At 36.4% G+C, this 9,111-nt stretch overlaps 1 protein-coding gene across 1 annotated transcript in view; it reads right to left on the reverse strand.

Moving 5' to 3' along the window:
* Window positions 1-8,200, reverse strand: part of garre1 (granule associated Rac and RHOG effector 1) — a 44,388-nt gene extending 36,188 nt beyond the window's left edge. Inside the window, exon 1 of the mRNA XM_016448026.1 lies at window positions 8,125-8,200. The gene's annotated coding sequence lies outside the window, so the exon portion shown is untranslated. The remainder of the gene's footprint in view (window positions 1-8,124) is intronic.
* Between the last annotated feature and the right edge of the window lie 911 nt (window positions 8,201-9,111).

Genomic DNA, 9,111 nt, shown 5'->3' on the forward strand with positions numbered 1-9,111 from the left:
CTTAGTAACACATACAGCTGTTCCCTCACCACAGTGCAACAGTGAAAAGAGACCCCTTTCAAACAGTGTTGCGTTCCGAACGTTGTTTAAGCGACATACACCGGTATTGCGGTATTTTTAAAAATTCATATCATAACAAAAATAAACACCGGTATTCGGTATGAACCGGTATACCGCCCAGCACTACTTCAGATTATAAAAAGGTAAGAAAGAGATGGTTCTTTAAAGAACCTTTGACTGAATGGTTCTTTGTGGAACCAAAAATGAAGCACCTTTATTTTTAAGAGTGCATATTTCAAACCTGTGGGAAGCACTGCTGGTGTTCACGATTTTAGCGCTCAGGAATATTAATGAAGACGAGACTGCTTGGGTTTTTTTCCTCAGGAAATTATACACGAGGAAAAGTAGACAAGCAAACGAGTTTAGGCTAGTTACCTCAGAAACCAAACAGCAAGAAACTACCCCACGTAAACCCCGTCCAAAGCCATCACAGCTCCAGATATCAGGCCAAACCAAGCATCTAAAACCGTACAGCGGCAACGATACGGGTACAGTAACAGGAATGCACAAAACATTTAGAGTGAACGTGCATTTACTCATCAACATCATTACTATAAACCTGTAAGGGTTCTGGCATGCCAAAAAAGATTTTAATTGTTTTTATGACTCAAATGACACCTAATTACTTCAGAAACCGCATTTCCTCATACATTTGGAGACCCAACAGAAATCCCAGATCCATCACTAAACAGCAATTTAACATTAAACAAAAGCGTTCGAGGGAAGACTTTCCTCTCGTGGCCTTTGGCAAACTTGGAATAGTGTGACCTCTGCAAACACAAAGCTTAAGACAAAAGAGTCTTGCATTCATGCTGAATGATCTCATTGCTTACTATAAGCAGTCCTGACGGCTCCGATTCTGCCGTGGATAAACTGGTAACAGTGAGAGAAATCATTTGTTTTGAATGTGCTCTTTGTTCCTCAAAATCTTTGGTTTTAGCTAATGAGAAAACAGCAGCGCGCGTGGAGGAGAGCCCTGCTCTCATGAGGACATGTTTGCGAAACTCAACCCTCGGTGAAACTCGCTCAAACTCAGAGTCCTTCCTGCAACACCTGTTTTTCAGATGACATCATCAGCGAGCTGATGGATGGCTGATCTGCTTTCTAAAGATTTTCTGATAGGAAAATTTGAGGGGGAGAAAAAAATCCCTAAAAATCTGAGATAATAAATAGCTAAGATGCTGTGCAATTCACATACTGATTTCTATTGATTGAAGAGGAGTATTAGTGGGTTAAATTAAATACAGATTATTATCTATTACCACAGAAAAAAAGTATAATATCTTCTGTTGCAATAACCAGCAATATTCTAGTTTAAAGGGGTCATATGATGTTGCTAAAAAGAACATTATTTTGTGTATTTGGTGTAATGAAATGTGTTTATGCGGTTTAAGGTTCAAAAAACACATTTTCCACATACTGTACATTATTGTTTCTCCTCTATGCCCCGCCTTTCTGAAACGCGATTTTTACAAAGCTCATCGGTCTGAAAAGTGAGGTGTGCTCTGATTGGCCAGCTATCCAGTGCGTTGTGATTGGCCGAATACCTCAAGCGTGAGACGGAAATGTTACGCCCCTCACATACTGTGATGCCGTGTCCCGGCTGGAGCGATGAGACAAATGGAACACCACATACGGCATTTCCTTGATTACCGCTGTAAACAAAGCAGCTGCGCTGAAACACTGCTTTACTATGAACGACACAGAGACGAGATTAAAAGAAAATACCACGTAAACTTTTCTGAAGACAGTCAGTTCCCCTCAGAAACACATTCATATAAACCCCCAAATCAATATTGAGGATTTTCTTCCAATAGTTCGTGCATCATGAACAGTGAGTGATCTGCCTGCTACAGTATTTTTCTCTGTGCGTCCGTCTTCAGCGTCTCTGGCCTGTGTTAACGGGCGATTACAGACTTCATATTTACACATAAATGACATTTTGGAAAACGATTGCATTGCAACACAGTTTGTGCAAGTCCAGAACAGAGACGAGTTGCTTGCAATAAGACAAAAAACGTTTTTTTTATTTGATTTGGTGCTCTTTAATGTGGTGTGACAGATTACTGCTGCAGCCGCCTCAGTTCAGGCCGCACACGAACCGATCATTTTTTTCTTTTTACTACAAGTTATAGAATGAAATAAATGTGAACATCAGGTGTTATTAAAAGATACAGTACAACTTGTTTCATGTCTCATGTGATCGCTCAGTGTTTCAGCCGTGGAAAGACGTCAATAAAACTAAATTTATATAAATGTACTTTTTTTTTTTTCAAAAGTTTTTACTTATTTTTACTTAACCTGTTAGCAATCTCGTTTATTATATGCTTGAATAAATCTGTCATAAAACTGTTTTCATGACACCATTTAAATGTTTGTGTTTCAACACTGAATTGGAGTGGAAACATAATTACATACTTAAGTTGATATAAAAACAGTCTTGTGTACAGTTTAAAAGTGTGTATTCAACTTGCATTCAAGTTTTTATTTGAGTGTTGATTGTTCAACCTAAAAATAAATAGGACTAATTTTACCCTTTAATACAGTAGTGTACCAACTAAACAGGGTTCCTTGTATAGTCTACAGCTTGTAGAAATGTTTAGCTTAAGAAAAATTAACATGTACCTGACATATATCCAAATGAATCGATATCAAATCGGAATCAGAACAGAATCAAATCAAGGGCTTGTGAATCAAATCAATTTGTGAAATCTGTGATAATTTCCAGGCCTAAAAAATGGGTTGTTTTTTGTGACTTTAAGGTGATTCATTTAGTAAAGACTGAGAATTCAAAGTATTGAAGACAACAACTAATGCCAACAGCAAAACTTGAGGTTTTAATTGCAATAGTTTAAAGTTTAACTTACATTCTAAAAGCTCGATACTTCTTTAACACAATTTAAAGAGTGTAAACTTTTAGACAAACTTGTTCTAAAAAGATGAAGCTACTTATGTTCTGCTTCAAACAAAACTTAGTACTCCATGAAAAAAATCCATGAAGAGTGAAAATGGCTAATCTGACTTGTGTTAGAAACACACACACACGCCCTTCCCCCATGAAAAGATTCCATTGTGACATTCTAAACTGCAATAGCAGTCAGCAAGAGAATGCAGCATATTCCCAACAACACTGGAATGCTTTGTTAGGGGGATATCTTTCAGCCCGCCGGCCCGGCCAGCAGCACACACACACACACACACACACAGACCTCACATGTATCCAAACCGAAATGCATGCAACCTTGAAACGTCCATCTGAACTGAGCTAGAAAGCGAAGAAAACCAATTCTACATTCACAGACTGTCATAAGAGCAAACATCGCTATATGTTGCACAAAGTCATAAAGAATTATTCTGAGAAAGAGAACTGAAACTTCATGAAACAGCACGTTTGGCCACTCACGGATGACCTGAGCATTATTTCCATAGCAACAGTATTAGCCAACACCGCTGCTCATATTCCAAACGCTGGTCAAATAAAGAAACAGACATGATTGTGTTTCACAGGAGGATGCATAACATACATAAACATACAGAAATGCCAATACTGGGATTCTGCGGGTTTTATGAAAGTACATTTAAGATCTTTTAAAGATCAAGGATGCATAACATATATAAACATACAGAAATGCCAATACTGGGATTCTGCAGGTTTTATGAAAGTACATTTAAGATCTTTTAAAGATCAAGTAAGTAATAAATTGAAGGAAACAGTTCATCAGAATGTTCTCTAAATGTCTAAGAAGCACAAACTGAGTTCTATTAGCATCACTTCAAAGTTTGCAAATGCAACTTCAAACAGATCTTTATTACTTTTTTGGATAAAACTTTTAATATATCAAAAGCTGCTGTCCATCCACAGTGTTTTTGTCTTGGTATCTTGATTCTTATTTAATCACGCTACAGCTACTTGTGGAGCAAAATGAGATAAAAAGTCTTGTTTTCTGAGAAACTGATCAAAATGAAGTGAGTTTATAATTAAAATTCAAAGATAAAAAGGTTTTTTTATACCTCATTGACAGATATTTGTTCTTGTGTCAAGCATAACCTCACTTAATTTTGTCCAATTTCTTTGAAAACAAGACTTAATATATTCATTTTTAGTAAATGTGTTTTAAGGATGTTCAATCATGTTAAAAGAAGACAAAAATACTGAGGAATAAAATCATTTTTTGATTCAACATTTAAAGCCACGACTATGAATTTAAGACTTTTGGCTCAAATTTAAGACTTTAAGACCTGCATAAATTAATTTGCAGTGTTTCCCCTGCCATTAGTTTAGGGGGGCGGCCCGCCCCCCCAACGGCACCCTCCGCCCCGCTTGAAGGTCAAGTTAATTTTATTTAATTATATTTTCTCTATAGCGCCAGATCACAACAGAAGTCATTTAAAGTTACCTTTCCGATAGAACATGTCTATACCTTGTTCTTTTATTAAACAAACTAAATAGCCTTATGTCATTTATCTTATTTACATGACGGCATGTCATTTCGGCCTCTACGTTATGGTCGCGCTCTCTGCATCGCGCACAGCAGAGTTTCGCCCCGATGCGCGCGCGCACACACACACATACACACAAGTGAGCACACTCCCACTAGTATTTGTAAATATTAAGCCACAAAATTATTCATATTTAAATATTAATTATGCGTGTCTCTGTGTCAATGATTGGCGCAGACGGGCGGTTTTGTTTACCACTCGTAACGTTACTGAAGTGAGCGTGACGCTCGCGGTGATTTTAGCGTCTGCCGTCTCACTAAATGAGGACATAAATACATGAACAACATCTCCAGAACTGCCCTGAGAGTCACTTCATGAGCATTTGACCGTTTCATTTGAGTAAAACTATCCTCATATCATATACACACAGAAATGTAAAGGTATTCACAGCAACCCGTCAAAATAAAAGTTCGGTTTAACTTGAAGGCATTGAGCAGAAATATATTACTATTGTTCAGTAGAATGTACGTAATAGGCTGCTACTACTACTACTAAAATTATTAAAACCTTATTTTTAAGGAATAATCATACAATATTTCTTCAATGTTTTAATTGCAATATTAAATTACCTTTATTTTCCAAAACATTAAATGTGTTTAATTTTCATTACTTAAAAGATAGATTAAATTAATATTTTATGCCTTAAAAATGTAAATACACAACACAGAATTTCTGAGCAAAAAATCATAAGGCTATTGTAAGAATAAATGAAACTTGTTTTTATGCTTTCAAATAATTAGACATGCTAAATCAGAATTTGGAAAAATTTCATTTCATAGGGCCCTAAACGTAATTTTTGTTAAACTTTTAATAAATTGATGTTAAATTGTTTAAGTTTCATGATTTTAATTAATTAGACATGCTTTTTGATTAATAAAAGTTAATTTAACCATTAAAAAGGAGTCCAGAAAAAAAAAACGCTTGTGTAAATAAATGCAAAACTGAAATGCTAGAAGCATCATTCTCACGGGTTTGATTCTAAATTATTTTGTTTCGATAGATAACACACAAACACAAAAATATTTCCTTTCCACCCTTCCGACCACAAAAATAGGTCAAATCCATTTCACGCACAGTGCAAAATCTCCCAGACTATAAAAATATTCCTGCATTGTCAACAGGTCAGAAACAAAAAAAAGAAACGTTCCGGGCGATCATGATCAAAATACTTCTTTAAATAACTAGCACTGCTGCAGCATCCATTAAGCAGCGAGTCATGCTTTTTCTTTCATTCTCAAAGTGAAGGGACCCAAACAGGAAATACATTCCACATGAACTCAGAGAAGCCATTGCCAGCGAGTCTCATTCGAGAGTCGGGCTACAATAGCTCAGAGGGGCCGGCCGTCTGCTCGCAGCACTTTTCAAAAGAGGGTTCAACCAAAAGCCTTGTTGCAAAACACAATAAAAAGTTCACACAGAATAGAGCGCAACTGACCTATTCACATTCATCTAACAAACTAATCACAGGCTTCTGCGGAATCCAGGGTGAAGAATGTGGAAACTAATAATTAGGATCGCAATCACGCAGTGTTAAATGCTGTTTTTTACGTTTGCATAGAAATACAGCATGTGTAACATGTTTGTGTGTAACAGGTTTCAGAGAGCAGGAAAAAATGGTACTAAATGGAAATAATATAATGGGACAACTTTTAAAAAGGAGGAGAAATGCTTTACATATCTTTAGTTGTTGACATCAAATGTACATCGAATCTTTTCTCATCTATCACTTGGCAGGACCTATAGTCAAATTAGAAGTCAACACTGACGGGTTGCATTATATGCCCTCATCCTTAAAGGAATCGTTCACGGAAAAATGAATTTGCTGAAAATTTACTCACCTTCATGATGAGCTTGTTTCTTCATGGGAATAGATTGGAGATTGGAGAAATATAGCATGCAATGCTACATTTCTCCAATTCTGATGAAGAAACAAACTCATCTACATCTTGGATGACCTGAGGTTGCAAATTTTGCACACGTAAAAAAAAAAAACACTAAACCATAAAAAAAACACTAACCATAAAAAAAACACTAAATAAAATGAGACTACATTACACACTTGCAATGAAAATATACTTTGCATAGACCAAGTTAAATTTATTTGTATGGCCCTTTTAACACAAACTGCTTTAAATCAACTTTGCAGAAAATCATGATGTTCATGTTTATTATATTTGAATATATTCAAGTCTTAGTCGACGCATTTACTAAATTAGAGCTGGACGATAAATTACATTTTGCAACGATACAAGCAATCAAGCAGTTGAGATATATTATACTATATATTTCTATATAGTATATCACCATATGCGAGTATACTGTATGTACAGAAAAAGTTGGACATTCTCATATATCCAACTCTATAAGGGATATAATATAATTATATTTTGCAATGAAATAAATCAGGCATTTGAAATGTACTACATAGTATAGCAATGTTCATATAAATGTGATGTACTTCTGACTTATTAAACAAGAATAAACTAAATTATAATAATTACAAATTTCAACATTCGGTCATGATGATTACCAAATCTGGCTCTGTGCTGACATGCAATGTAAAATCTGGGTCCTGAAACAAAACCAACTGCTGAAGAACCCCAAAAACAACCAAATCCAATCCAATGAAAGTACAGCAGAAATGCTCCAGCAAACTTTTTCATTTACGGGGCGACAAATACATTTAACTTCACACTGCAAAGTGTAATTTAAGCTACGTACAGGGTTACACATTGGTGTGCAGTTGAGTATAAATATCCTGAAATATTCTGAGAGCTACAGCCAGTAGAACCACTACAGGAACCTGGATCCTCCTGACACCCGGATAGATCCTCTGACACACACAATTCATTGAAATAAACCAGTCTGTGATCTCCTAAACACTCATTCCAACGAAAACAAAACCAAGCCCAACCAAAACTAGCAGTTAGGACCAGTTACCCGGTGATAAACTACCACTAAAGAGCCCGAGATGACCTGATTACGATGAATGATTATATTTGCATTGATATAATATGAACGATTGTCCATTTCAGCCCAAATCTAATAGTTTTCGACACCCATAAAAACACTAATTCATTCCCAATGACACTTGCCAGGGGTTTGGGCGTCTATAACACCCGTCGGCTGTCATTAGGGTGTTAAAGGGCTACAATGAAGCGTATCGCTGCTTTTTCAGGGCGTTGAAGGGTCTCCAGCCCCAGTGTAATTTAGGGACCCCGGGAGCAGTTAATTACGCCATTAATTGAAGTAATTAATATCAGAGTCAGACTGCAGCAGATTTGATGAGATTTAAACGGCTCAATACCGATACAAACGAACCAAAACCTCTTCACAACCGCTGAAATACCACTTTAGTGCTTTCCTGCTATCGTTACGCTCCTTTAACAGCACCGAAATGGCGTTTCTAATGATTATACAAAAACCATCAGTGTTTATGGAGCTAATCTCAGTTAGCCGTTAGCATCTCTCGTTGACACGGATTGAAAAACACCTCAAACACGTCAAAACACAAGCGCTCGCGGCCTCTCCGGGGCGGCGGGCATTAACGGACTCAGGTCCTACCTGTAGTGGCTCCGGGAAAGGCGTTTATCGGTGTGAAAAACAGCCCGATAGGCGGTCGGATCACGGCATCACTTACCAGCTGTTTGTCCCCACCCTCCTGGCTCTCTGTGGAGAGCGGAAATGACGCAGCACGTCTTCCGAGCACGCCAGGCGACGCGTGCGTCCGATCATACCAAAGAGCGCGTACACTTGGAAAACAATAAAACGATATTGTAATTAAAGTAGGCTTTCTTTTCGTTGAAACCATGGCAGCCTGTTATTTCCCCATGCAAAATACTACGGTAGCTACAGTTTTCACCGAAGTACAATATTTATTGAAGTTTTTATTCCTATATGTATAATAGCTAATAATAATAATAATACATTATTACTTTGTCTATAAGACGTTTTTAGAAGTTATATGCCATTTATTTTTATTTTATTAATTTGATTATAGAGGTAATTTATTGAGCATGTTGCTATATTTTATATTCTTTATTATTATTATTCTTTTATTTATTAATACAGACACTGATTTCCGAAGAGGCTTTTTTTTTCATTGCGAATTGTACAACTCAGGACATCCAACAACGTAAGGCACAATCAATAGAATAAACACTAATGTACATATATAAAAAAACAGATAAAAGACTCAAAGAGGAATGCAGTAAAATACATATTTGAGACTGTGATGTGATGGACTCGTGTGTCCCCTAGTGTTCAATATTTCAACCACAAACACAATGTTCAGTGTCTTTCACGTGTCGATAGATGGCGCCATATCCATCAGATTTTTTTCACTTTATTTATTTATTTAGCTTTTTGTCTTTTTTAAATAAATACAATGTTTGTTTATTATTTTACTCTTCTTATTATTTTATTATTATTTAGTATATAATATTTTATCTAATATACACAGAATTGAGGTCTGTAACTTTATGGTAAAAATGTTCTGAGGTTTTTGGACCCCTCTGCAGTGCACTGGTATGTACAGTGGGGTCCAATGTG

Source organism: Sinocyclocheilus anshuiensis, unplaced genomic scaffold (assembly GCF_001515605.1).
Source record: "Sinocyclocheilus anshuiensis isolate Anshui unplaced genomic scaffold, SAMN03320099.WGS_v1.1 scaffold1010, whole genome shotgun sequence".
Classification (NCBI taxonomy): Eukaryota; Metazoa; Chordata; class Actinopteri; order Cypriniformes; family Cyprinidae; genus Sinocyclocheilus; species Sinocyclocheilus anshuiensis.